The sequence below is a fragment of the Crocuta crocuta genome, unplaced genomic scaffold (genome assembly GCF_008692635.1).
Source record: "Crocuta crocuta isolate KB4526 unplaced genomic scaffold, BGI_CrCroc_1.0 scaffold323, whole genome shotgun sequence".
NCBI classification, from domain to species: domain Eukaryota; kingdom Metazoa; phylum Chordata; class Mammalia; order Carnivora; family Hyaenidae; genus Crocuta; species Crocuta crocuta.
Genome location: NW_027536465.1, coordinates 1,034,586 through 1,047,971, shown reverse-complemented (window position 1 = coordinate 1,047,971; position 13,386 = coordinate 1,034,586). Strand labels below are relative to the sequence as shown.

The following is a 13,386-nucleotide window of genomic DNA, read 5'->3' as shown; positions in this document are numbered from 1 at the left end:
GATGACCTGAAATGTTCAAAGATGACCTTACTCAAATATTTTTAACTGTTGATTCTGGTTATGCTCTACCTCTTCTTCACATGCTCTTTCATCCTCCAGAGGCTGGACCGGCTTTCTTACATAATATTCTTAGTGTAAAAATAAAACAGAATGGTTCTCAAAATACAGACTCCTACCTCGCACATTTCCTTTATCATATTATACTAATCAGTGGTGTCAAAAGGCTGGCACCAACGCAAGCATGAAGAAAGACTCCACCTCTTGAAGACAATAGCTGCAAAGAATTTGTGCCCATAGTTAATCTACTACAATTAGGAATTAGGTTAAACTACTGTAACTAAGAAAGCCAAACTACAGTGGCTTAAATACAATAGCAATTTGTTCTCAAATCGTGAACACTAATGCAGCAGGATAAATATTAATTATCTTGACATGGTGTGTCTTGTCATTCTGGGGCCACGCTCAGTCCACATAGTCTCTCTCTACCATCTCCTAGAATATTGAAAGTCTTTCCTCATCATAACTATTTTATTTGCAGGAAGGGAGGAAGAGATGAATTGAAAGAAAAATAATTTCTTTTCAAGAAAGTGATATACTAACTGTATACAATACTTCTGAGTACATTCCACTGGCAAGAATTCAGTCCTAAGGCCACAAAAATGACCTGCAAAGCTAGCTTCAAAATTTAATCTTTAGCTGAAAGTTAACATACTTAGCTAAATTACAATATTTTGGAAGAAGGAAAGAATGTTGTTTGAGGAAAACCAGCATTCTGCTACACAACCGAATGGTTAGTTTTGTCTCCAAAACTGGGTCTCAGGCTTGTTTCCGTCCTTAGTGTAACGTCTTTTCCTAGACCTCACGTTGCTTTATTAAGAGCCCTTTTCTTGACCACACCATCTAAAATAGCTTTTTATTTCTTATCTGCTCTTATTTTTTTCATAATTTAAAATAAATCTGTGAAATTATATTTTATTTGTTCGATTGCTTTTTTTTTGTTTCTTCCAAATCATATATAGTATTTTTTATTCCTCCAAGTTGGCCAGGTTGGTTTTACTATGTTTGAAATAATGAGATGACATAAAATGATGATGTATTGGATGTGGACTGTGAGGAAAATGGTAGCCTAGCTGTCTAAGCAACTAGAAAGACTACTATGTGAGGTGTGGCAGGCATGATAGCAGGGGTTTGGGTGAGAAGAGGGCATGAATTTCACTTGGAGCAAACTAAACTTGAAATGCCTCTCAGATACCACCAGGAAAGGTTTAGGGTTGGAATTGTATAAACTTAGAATTTTCACCATGAGAATGAGAACATAGGTAAGAGAATATAGGTGGAGAGAAGCAAAGTGCTTCAAAGACTAACATCTGGAATCTTCTCAATAAAATATCAGCAAGATGAGGAGACAGCAAAGATGTCCTGGGAACCGAGTGGTGAGAAATATGTCAAGAAGGAATTGATATGTCGAATCTGCTGGTAGGTCAAGCAATATCAAGATTTGAAACTGGCAATAGGTCATAGTGATATGAAGTTGGTGGGTGATTTGTGTGGTTGTGGTTGGATGGTGGGGTTACAAATCTCATAAATGTATACTCTACAAACTAGTTTATGATTATTCTTTGCCTTACATAGTTTTTAAGTATTTTCCCAACTTGCATGAAGTAAATGCATGTTGTCTTTTCTCAGAGCAGCTAGAGAGATAAGGCCTTGAGACTTTTGACTTTGAGAAGAGAGAAGATGGGCAGAACCTAACAACATGGTACGAAGCCAAGGTTTTAGGAGAGAGATGACTGGGAAGAGATGTTTGACAGTAGGTGATGCTTCATGAGCCTGAGGGTCAGTTATATAGAATATTTAGCTTGCAGCAATTATCATTCTGGGCTTCACTTCCCCTCCATTTTGTCTGAGTACAAGGTTATTGTGTATTTTGTTCTCTGGAAGAATGAAAGAGAATGAGTGGTTTATGTCACCCTGGGGAAAATAGTGTAGAGACAGGGAGAAAGGAGGCACAGGAAGTGGTGTGGTGCTTGAAGTGATGAACAAGTGAGACAAAGGCAAGGACTTGGAACAGGAACTGAGGGACGGAAAGAGAACTTATGTGCACACAATCCCTAGTCACAGATGTTTCAAAAACCATTGAGGAAGTGCTCAGCCCCCTGTAGCTAATTGTTTTTTATCTACCAGTTAAAAAAAAGAAAGTTGGAGGATTTAGTTCATTTGAGTCCCAATGGAGAGTAATCTGAGCTTTTGGAGAAAGAGCTGATGACTGGGTTGGGACCAGAATAGCACAAGAGGAGCCCAGAGTGCCTTGTACTTCCAGAAAGTAAAGAAGAGTTCAGAAAACAGAAGGATTGAGCGTCTCACAAGGAAACAAGAGTAAAACTGGAGGTGTCCCCAATGGCCAAAGATGGAGCAATCCAAACAATAAAATAAATAATGTAGTACAAATTGTACCCAAAGTATAATGCAGATATGTGTAAGTCCATGTAGATGTAAATAATAAACAAAAAAATTTTTTTCTTATAGAAAAACTCTAAATAATATGTTTAGACTTCCCCTAAAAGGTGGAGTGTAGTCCCTTCCATATTGATTGTGGCCTGAACTTAATGACATGATTCTAAAGTGTAGAACTTGCAGGTGGAGAACAGTAGCATTATACTGAAGAACCTGGAAATCATATCTTGATTTGGTGATTAAGGTTATGATCCTCAGTGACAAGTCATGTTGGTAATACGTGCCCCCTGATAAGGTGTGATGACAATGGCAATTTCTTATTTGTCTGNTTGACCAAAAAAAAAAAAAAAAAATCAGACAAACATAGGTTGAAAGACCTTCTACAAAATACCTGAGCAGTGGTCCTCAGTGCTATCAAGGTCATCGTGAAAATCAAGGAAGGACTGAGGCCCTGTCATAAATCAAAGGAATAAGAGGAGATTAAGGAAATGCGTCCATATATTCAGTGCTGTATTCTGAATCAGAGCCTGTAAAAGCAAAATGATAATCTCAATGAAATCTTGAAGTTTAGATAATGTACTGTATCAGTGCCGGTTTCTTAGTTTTGACTAATGTATTATGATAAAATAAGATGTTAACAATATGGGAAGCTGGGTGAGAGGTAGAGGGGACACGTGTATAATACCCTGGCTAATATTTTGAAAATCTAAAATCATTTTCAAATCTCAGATATATTTAGAGTAATTATTAAAGGGGCACCTGGGTGGCTCAGTTGGTTGAGCCACCGACTTCAGCTCAGGTCATGATCTCAGGGTTTGTGTGTTCGAACCCCACGTCGGGCTCTGTGCTGACAGCTAGCTCAGAGCCTGGAGCCTGCTTCTGATTCTGTATCTCCCTCTCTCTCTGACCCTCTTCTGCTCATGCTGTCTCTCTGTCTCACACACAAATAAATAAAAACAATAAAAAAGTTTTTTTAAATAAAGTAATTATTAAGAAATGGTTCCAGAAAAGAAACCATCTTCATAGACTTCAGAGCAGATACTTGTGATGCCCCACATGGACCCCGCTAATGTCAACATGACCTTCTTAGGACATTCATGGACAATTGTGCAAATCTTGAGAAGTTGAATGCTTTAAAAATTATAGAGATAGGAAAGAACGATGGGTAAAAATTAAACTTAATGGAGGACATGGGGGAGAAGAAGGGGAAAAATAGTTGGGGAGAGGGAGGGAGGCAAACCATGAGAGACTCTTGAATGCCGAGAACAAACCAAGGGCTGATGAGGATAGGGGGAGGGGGAGGGGGGGAGAGGGGCACAGAGGAGGGCACTTGTGGGGATGAGCACTGGGTGTTATATGGAAACCAACTTGACAATAAACTATTTTTTAAAAAATAAACATACAAAAAAAGATTACATAATGCATTATCGAGCTAAAATGAACAACTCAGGAAACAGCAGATGCTTGCAAGGATGTGGAGAAACAGGAACCCTCTTGCACTGTTAGTGGGAATGCAAACTGGTGCAGCCACTCTGGAAAACAGTGTGGAGATTCCTCAAAAAATTAAAAATAGAACTACCTTACCACCCAGCAATAGCACTACTAGGAATTTATCCAAAGGATACAGGGGTGCTGATGCATAGGGGCACATGTACCCCAATGTTTATAGCAGCACTTTCAACAATAGCCACATTATAGAAAGAGCCTAAATGTCCACCAACTGATGAATGGATAAGGAATATGTGGTTTATCTATACAATGGAATACTACTTGGCAATGAGAAAGAATGAAATCCTGCCATTTGTAGAAACGTGGATGGAACTGGAGGGTGTTATGCTGAGCAAAATAAGTCAGTCAGAGAAAGACAGATATCATATGTTTTCACTCTTATGTGGGACTTGAGAAACTTAACAGAAGACCATGGGGGAAGGAAAGGGGGGAAAATAGTTACTAACAGAGAGGGAGAGAGGCAAACCATAAAAGACTCTTAAATACAGAGAACAAACTGAAGGTTAATGGTGGGGGCAGAGAGGGGGAAATGGGTAATGGGCATTGAGGAGGGCACTGGTTGGGCGAGCACTGGGTGTTGTATGTAAGTGATGAATCACAGGAATTTACCCCCAAAACCAAAAGCACACTGTGTACACTATATGTTAGCCAATTTGACAATAAATTATTATTTTTTAATTTTTAATGTTTTATTTATTTCTGAGAGAGAGAGAGAGACAGCATGAGCAGGGAAGGGTCAGAGAGAGAGGGAGACACAGAATCTGAAACAGACTCCAGGCTCCAAGCTAGCCTTCAGCAGAGAGCCCGATGCAGGGCTCAAACCCACAAACTGCAAGATCATGACCTGAGCCGAAGTTGGACACCTAACCGACTGAGCCACCCAGGTGCCCCAATAAATTATATTTTTTTAAAAAGAATTACATAATGCATTATCATCTATAATTATCAGTGGTTCAAATATATTGACTTCTGGGTTCAAAGCTTAATTAATTAATTTATTCATTAATTTAACAAATCTTTATTGAGAAATTAGTATGAACCAGGCCATAATTTAAGTACGGGGGATAATGTTGTTAATAAAGAAGATTTGCTCTTCTTGTGTGGTGTATTGCCGAGCTGGACCAGCAAACAAATAAACAAGCTAACAAACAAATAAATAGAAATAGTTAAAGGGCACCTGGGTGGCTCAGTCGGTTAAGCGTCCGACTTTGGCTCATGTCATGATCTCACGGTTGGTGGGTTCGAGCCCCGTGTCAGGCTCTGTGCTGACAGCTCAGAGCCTAGAGCCTGCTTCGGAGTCTGTGTCTTCCTCTCTCTCTGACCCTCTCCTGCTCAGCTGTCTTTCTCTCAGAAATAAATAAAACATAAAAAAAAAAAAAAAAAAGAAATAGTTGAGTACCGATCAGGACTATAAAGAATAGAGCAAGTTGAGAATAGTGTCCATAGGAGGTGGGGGGGAGGGGGGACTGTGATATGCTGATATTTAAGCAAACACCTAAGGGAAGTGAGGGAGCTTTCTGAACCCTGGCAAGTATAGCAAGTACAAAGGCCCTGAGGCAGGAGTGAGCTTGGACTGTTCCAGGACAGCAGGGAACTCAATGTGAGGGAAGAGGAGGGAGCGAGTAAGAAGTGGGAGGATATGAGGTAGCTCATCTGAAACTAAAGTATCCCTATGTGAGTGTCATTAGCCATCTCGTACTATTTCCAGAAGAAAAATAGACAAAATTATCATTACTCAGTGCGTTTATTTTTTCACAAAATATAAGAAAAGATAAACAAAAATTGGAAAACTCTCTTATAATATATAGATGAACTTTTCTTTTTCTGACCTTCTTGCTTCTGAAAATTACCCTATGACAAATCTGTTTCTAACAAACACTAAAGACAGAAGTAATAATGCCTTTAAAATATTGTATGTATGTAGCTTTGAATAAAATGTGCCGACGAAAGTATATATTTTTATTTAAAAATTTATGTCATGTCTTACTCTATTTGGGACCTTTGTTTTGCCACCTTAAGTCACTGTTTTCTTATTCAAGTATAATTAACATACAGTGTTATATTAGTTTCAATGTATGATGTAATAATTTGACAATTTTATATATTTCTCTGTGCTCATCAAGGTAAGTGTACTCTTAATCCCCATTTTGGACTCCTGAAAAAATTTCAACTACAGAAATAAATAATGTCAGACATAAATTTATATTCTAATATTTAAATTGACCAATTTAACATTTTTATTAAAAACTAGCCACATCACATTTTACTCTTTTAACTAATTCCCCAGTCCTGTGTGCATCTGCACATATGGAATTCTTCTGTATGTTTCTATTCATGGATTCATGTGTACCATGGCTTACATATACAAGTGCATTGCTATATGGTAAGGAAAATAATAAACTTATAACTAATAAGGTTTACTACAAGCAGGGCCCCCAAATTTTTAAGGTTCTCATTGGCCATTTCCAGTTGGATATCACATATTTGGGCATATATTTCCTTTTCTAGATGATAGACTTTTGAACAAGAAATGGTGTAATTTAGGTGGAGTGCGGGCATTAAAATGTGAGTAACTGCGTGTTGGAGATTTGAGGAATGACACAGGTCATTGTTCAACTTATGACTTTAATAGGCAAATCCTAGAGCCAGTTTTGCCTTCTCAACTACCTTGAATCCGTCTTTAACTTCCTTGTTTCTTAGGCTATAAACCAGGGGGTTCAGCATGGGAATGACCATAGTGTAGAACACAGATGCAATTTTGTCTGTGTCCATGGAATGACTGGAGCTGGGCTGGGAGTACATGAAGATGACTGTCCCACAGAAGATGGAGACTGTAGTGAAGTGGGAAGCACAGGTGGATAAAGCCTTTTGATATCCCTCAGTTGAGTGCATCTTCAGGATGGTGATAAATATCAGCAGGTAGGAAACCAAGATAATGAACACAGCAAAAAAGATGTTGAAGCTTGCTACCACAACAAGAATCAGTTCACTGACATGTATGTCAGAGCAAGATAGAGCCAAGACAGCTGGAATATCACAGCAAAAGTGATGGACCAGATTGGACCTGAAGAATGAGAGGCTGAACGTGTCCCGAATGTGGATGGAGGCATTCAGTAAACCATAGATGTAGGAACCTATGGCCAGACATGCACACACACTTGTCATCATGGTGGTGGTGTAATGGAAGGGTTTGCACACTGCTGTGTACCGGTCATAGGCCATTGAGGCCAAGAGGAAATTTTCCACAGTGGCCACAGCTACAAAAGAGAACATCTGAGCAGCACATGCATTGTAGGAGATGACCTTGTCTCCTATAAGGAGCCCAGCCATGACCTTGGTTGGGAGTGACAGCTGTAGAGTAACCAAAGTCCACCAGAGACAGGTTACTGAGGAAAAAGTACATGGGAGTGTGGAGATGGGAGTCCAAGAGAATCAAAACAATCATCCCCGTGTTTCCAACCAGAGTGATGAGGTAAACGAGGGTGAACATGACAAAGTGGGGGATCTACAGCTCTGGGGCATTGGTTAGTCCCAGCAGGGTGAATTTAGCCACTTCCGTGTTGTTCTTCATGGTGTTGTTTCGGAACCACGATATGCCCTGTAGTGATGAAAATAAAGGAAGAGAGTCATAAACAAAAAAGCAATTAAAGTGAAATTGAAACAGATACATAGAAAGGTAGATAGGATAGATAGATAGATGTGCATTATTTCTTTATAGCAGTAATTCTTCATATTATTCAGATCTCAAGTGTGAGCTTGACAATGAAATGTAATGCATGAATTCTCTATGCAGTTACACATTGCTAAAACTTAGGTATCTTCATGGGTCAAATATCCCTTTCTATATTCTGTAAATTTGTAAAGTGAGATGTGAAGAATAATGTCTTGATCAAGATGGCATGTCTGGAATCAAATATATATGTCATTTCAGTTCCATGGATCATTAAAGGTTTACAGTTGTGTGTTGCTCTAGACAGAAACTACTCTAGACACTATGTATGTATTCATTCATCTTTTTCTTTTTTCTAATAGTTTACTGTCAAGTTGGTTTCCATATAATACCCAGTGCTCATCCCCACAAGTGTCTTCCTCCATGCCCATCACCCCTCTTCCTTTCCCCCCAACCCCCATCAACCCTCAGTTTATTCTCAGCATTCAAGTGTCTCTCGTGTTTTGCCTCCCTCTTTTTAACTTTATTTTATTTTTAAAAATATTTTATTTATTTCTGAAAGAGAGAGAGACAGCGTGAGCAGGGGAGGGTCAGAGGGAGAGGGAGATACAGAATCTGAAACAGGCTCCAGGCTCTGAGCTGACTGTCAGCACAGAGCTGAACGCGGGGCTCAAACCCACGAACTGTGAGATCATGACCTGAGCTGAAGTCAGACGCTTAACCGACTGAGCCACCCAGGCACCCCTTCATTCATTTTTTTCAACAACCCTATGAGATTGACTAGTTATTTATTACTCCCATTTAACTTATGAAGCACAGAGATTAAATCATGTTTATAAAATTAATACTGCCAAAGCCAAGTTTTGCCCCCAACATTGGTTCTTCAGTCCACTGGTCTTAATTAAAGTAAAATTGAATTTAACTCAATTTACACTTACTCATTGTTTCCATTGCTCCAAACTCAGTGTTTGGGGCTTTCTACTTAAGTAACAGAGACATATAAGCATAGTGGATGTGGTGGGGTAACTGGAGCAGTGGGGTGTGTACAACAGCGAAGGCAATTCTGAGGGCAAGTCACAGTGTCAAGTTTAGAGCTGAGGCTCTAGGAAATGGTGCCTATCAACCCTGTCATTTACTACCCAATAAACATTGATTCCAACCTCATTATCCAGACCTGATTTTCTCCATACACAAAGAGCAGATTGTAATGAGATCTACCCCAAGATATTGTTGAGAGATATAAGTGAGATAATACATTATAAGCAATGAGTAAAACGTTGGATGTTTAGCATGGTCTGATAAATGTTACTGTAGTATTATTTTAGGATGGGATGATAGCTTTTCTGTTGGGGAAAGGTGGGTGGTGACATGCCGAGATTCAGATGTTGGTGAGTTCTGAGGTCTTGTATTCTCTCCTTGATTTCCTTTTCTCACACACTTGGTCCGCCGATTATTTTCTCCCTTCCAGTGTTCCTCAGTCTGTCCTCTGCCAGATCGAGTGACTGTTCTAGTCATTCCAAATGAGCTATTCCTTTCTTAAAATCCATATTTTAGCATGAGTCAAAAAGAGTGTCCTTTCTTAAACTTATTCTTCCTCCCATGACTATCATCTCATAGTTGAATCACCAAGATCAAGGGTTGAAAGGTCTCAGTTTGTTGGTTGCCTTGAGCCTGCAGGTCTGTTTTGGTTGAGAGCTCCACGCTTCTAATTTATATCATATGTTCTTATGCACGAGCAGTGTCTTAAATCTTTTACATTTGAATTTAAAGCCTTTAGAAACACATCTATCCTCTAATAATCATTCTGTACCATACCTTCCTGATTCTGTCACATTCTCACTCAGAAAATCTAGACACTGTGGTCATTGGGTCTGTCAAGTTTTATCAATCATAACACCTTCAGATAGGACATGTTCTACAAACAGTAAGAGGTATATGCATACACATTTCTATTTATGCATGTGTACATAAATTTATGGATGAGTTTGTATATATGCATAAAAATATGTCATTTCAAGGGGCCTGGTGGCTCAGTCAGTTGAGCATCTGACTTCGGCTCAGATCATGATCTCATGGTTCACAGGTTTGAGCCCCACATCCGGCCCTGTGTTGACAGCTCAGAGCCTGGAGTCTGCTTCGGATTCTGTGTTTCCCTCTCTCTGTGCCCCTCCCCTTCTCATGCTCTGTCTCTCTCAAAAACAAAAACATAAAAAAATTAAAAAATATATAATTTCATTTAAATTCAATGTGATGTTGTGAGGTAAGAAGAATTACTATGCCTACTTTAGCATTTGAGAGTTTACATAAAGCTCTACAATTACACAGTGTGAATGAGGAAGATTCAAGAATCAAAAGTCCCTGTGACTAAGTCAAAAGCCTGTGCTTTTAGCAACCTTATCATTGGCCTCTGTAGATGTGTCAGCAATACTACTAAGGACCAGATAATGTGGGAAATATTACAGTGGAGTACTCATCTTGTTAATTGAATTATACACTTTTGTAGTTTATAGAAAGGTTATTTAACTGTCTTCTGTTTTTCCTAACCTCCAGTGGCAGGACAGATAGTATAAAAGATGAATTTAAAACTTACTGAATCAGGGCATCACTTAACTTTTTTGTTTGGCTGATCTTTTTAAAGAAAGTGGTTGATGTGATTCCATAAATATCACTAAACTCCCCATTGATGGAAACTTTGATACTTAAACCCCAGCCTCAGCTCACTGCTTTAGAAGCAATGTTCAAATCATCTATTTCTGGGCTCAAATAACTCATTGTAAGTAGAACGCCCAGTGGATTTTGCATGAATTATACTTCTTACTATAATTCACGCAATATATATGCAACATAGAAGCTTACCTTGCTGCTGGAAAAAAAGAGGCAATCCTGAAGAGTGAGTCTNGTGCTGGCGTTCTTTGGACTTCCTTGGTCTGCTGACCATTCTGACCTCTGTCTTACTCTTCACATGGTGTTCCCTCCTTGTGCCTGCATTTGTCTAAATTTTCCCTTTTTAAGGAGGCATGAGTTCTATTAGATTTGGGGCTCACCTTACCCAATGGACCTTATCTTAAGCAAGTAAATCTGCAACAATCCTATTTCTATATAAGATCATATTTTGAAGTACTGAGGGATAGGAATTCAACAGGTGAGACACTGAACTGGACTTTGGACTTCTCACCAGGGTATTTTGTTACTTAAATTGTTAAATCTGTGTTTCTGTGGATGGATGTGGATTGGGACTTTCTATTCCATCGTCCTGCTAATCTTACTCTCTGCTCAGTTTTATTTTATTTATAAATACAGCAAAACCTATGCTTTGCAAGCATAATTCATTCCAGAAACATACTTGTAATCCAAAGCACTTGTATATCAAAGTGCTATTAACCCTTTATCAGATATATGATTTGAAATATCCTTCCATTCAGTAGATTGCCATTTTGTTTTGTTAGTGATTTCCTTCATGGTGCAAAAGTTTTTTATTTTGATGTAGTCCCAATAGCTTATTTTTTGCCTTTGTTTCCTTTGCCTGAGGAAACATGTCTAGAACAAGGTTCTAGATAAGGCTGGTGTCAACGACCTTACTACCTCTGGTTTTTTCTAAGAGTTTTATAGTTTCAGGTCTCACATTTAGGTCTTTAATTGATTTGAGTTTATTTCTGTGTATTGTGTAAGAAAATGGTTCACTTTCGTTCTCTTGAATGTAGCTGTCCAGTTTTCCCAGCATCATTTATGGAATAGACCTCTTTTTTCCCATTGTACATTCTTTTCTCCTTTGTCGAAGATTAATTGACCGTATAAGCATGGGCTCATTTCTAAGTTTTCTGTTCTATTCTAGTGGCCTATGTATCATTCTTGTGCCAGTACCATACTGTTTTGATTACAACTTTGTCATATATTTTGAAATCTAGGATTGTGATACCTCCAGGTCTATTCTTCTTTTTCAAGATTCTTTGATTATTTGGGGTCTTCCGTGGTTCCATGCAAATTTTAGTATAATTTGTTCTAGTTCTGTGAAAAATACTTTTGGTATATTGATAGGGATTGCATTGAATGTATAGATTACTTTGGATAGTATGGACCTTTTAACAATATTTTTTCAATCTAGGAGCATGGATTATCTTTTTATTTGTTATTTTTATCTTCAATTTCTTTAATCTGTGTTTTGTAGTTTTCATAGTACAGGCTTTCAATTCCTTGGTTAAATTTATTACTAGGTTTTTTTCTGTGTGCAATTGTAAGTGGAAACATTTTCTTAATTTCTCTTTCTGTTACTTCATTATTAGTGTATGGAAATGCAATCAATTTCTGTGTAATAATTTTGTATCCTGCAACTTTACTGAATTCGTTTTTTACTTCTAATTTTTAATGGTGTCTTTAGGGTTTTCTATGTATAGTATCATGTCATTTACAAATAGTGACAGTTTAACTTCTTCTTTACCAATTTGGATGTCCTTATTTATTTTTCTTGTCTGATTGCTGTGGCTAGGACTTCCAGTGCTATGTTGAATCATGTCATAAGCATGATTCATTTCTTCAGTTAGGACTATTAGAAAAGTTATTCAACTAAAGAAATAAATAACAGTAGGCAATAACCCAATTAATTATTCTTAATTATTTTATTAAATACTACATAGATTCCATTTACTTTTGACAAAGTTTCCACTATCATGAGTATGTGTCCATATGTCAACATGGAACATGTGTATGTGTCTTTGTACATGAGATTGTTTGTGTCCCTATTTAACATGTATATTTGCATTGACATGAGGTAGAGGACATACATGTGGAATAAGTGAATAAATCAAATGCCATTAGCTTTATACGAACAAAATCCAAAGCTTCCTATGATTTTCCTGAGCTTTCCTTGCCCAGGTATTACATGTATGGACACTTACTTTTTGCTAGACAATATATTTTTTAAAGGATCAGGTTATAATTTCAGGAATTAAATATAGCCTGAGGTTTAAAATGTTACTCATAGCATAGGGAAGTTCTGAGAGAAGTGAAACAAGATTATTGCATAATCTACAACATCAGATTCCCAATTCTAGAGACAATTTTAACTCCTTAACTACTTTCTTGAATGAATTCTTGACTTCTTTCTTCCTCAGACTTTTGACAATGAGGCTCAGCATGAGAATAAACATAGTATAGAACATGGATGGGATTTTGTTTCTGTCCATACTGGACCTGGGCTGTAAGTTTATGAAAATGATTGTCCCATAGAAGGTGGAGACTTTAATGAAGTGGAAAGCACAGGCAGACACAGATGGTAGTATGATGTAAGGGGTTGCACACTGCTATGCAGTGCCCAGAAGCCATTGATGCCAAGAGGAATTTTTCCAGAGTCAGGGCTACAAAAAGAACATTTGAGTAGCACACACATTGTAAGAGATGATCTTGTCTCTTATTAGAAGCCCAGACATCATCTTTGGAATAACTGTTAAGGAGTCACAAAGTCCACCTGTGACAGGTCAGTGGTGAAAATGTACATGGGAGTGTAGAGACAAAAGCCCAACAGACTATAAACATGGTGATCTCAAAGTTCCCAATCAGAGTGATGAGATGGAGGTGGGTGAACATAATAAGGAGTAGAACCTGCAGTTCTGGGCCACTAGTTAGTCCTAGCAGATGAATTTAATTGACCCTGTACTATTTTTCCTGGATGTGATTCGAGAATTATGAGATCCTCTGTGGTGAAATAAAGTAAAGGAACAGAGTAATTAATAATAATAATAAAAAGAATTGTGCAGAGG

General features: G+C 38.0%; 1 pseudogene; it reads right to left on the bottom strand.

The window, feature by feature from the left end:
- Positions 1 to 6,588: 6,588 nt before the first annotated feature.
- Positions 6,589 to 7,534, bottom strand: LOC144218788 (olfactory receptor 5B2-like; annotated as a pseudogene).
- Between the last annotated feature and the right edge of the window lie 5,852 nt (positions 7,535 to 13,386).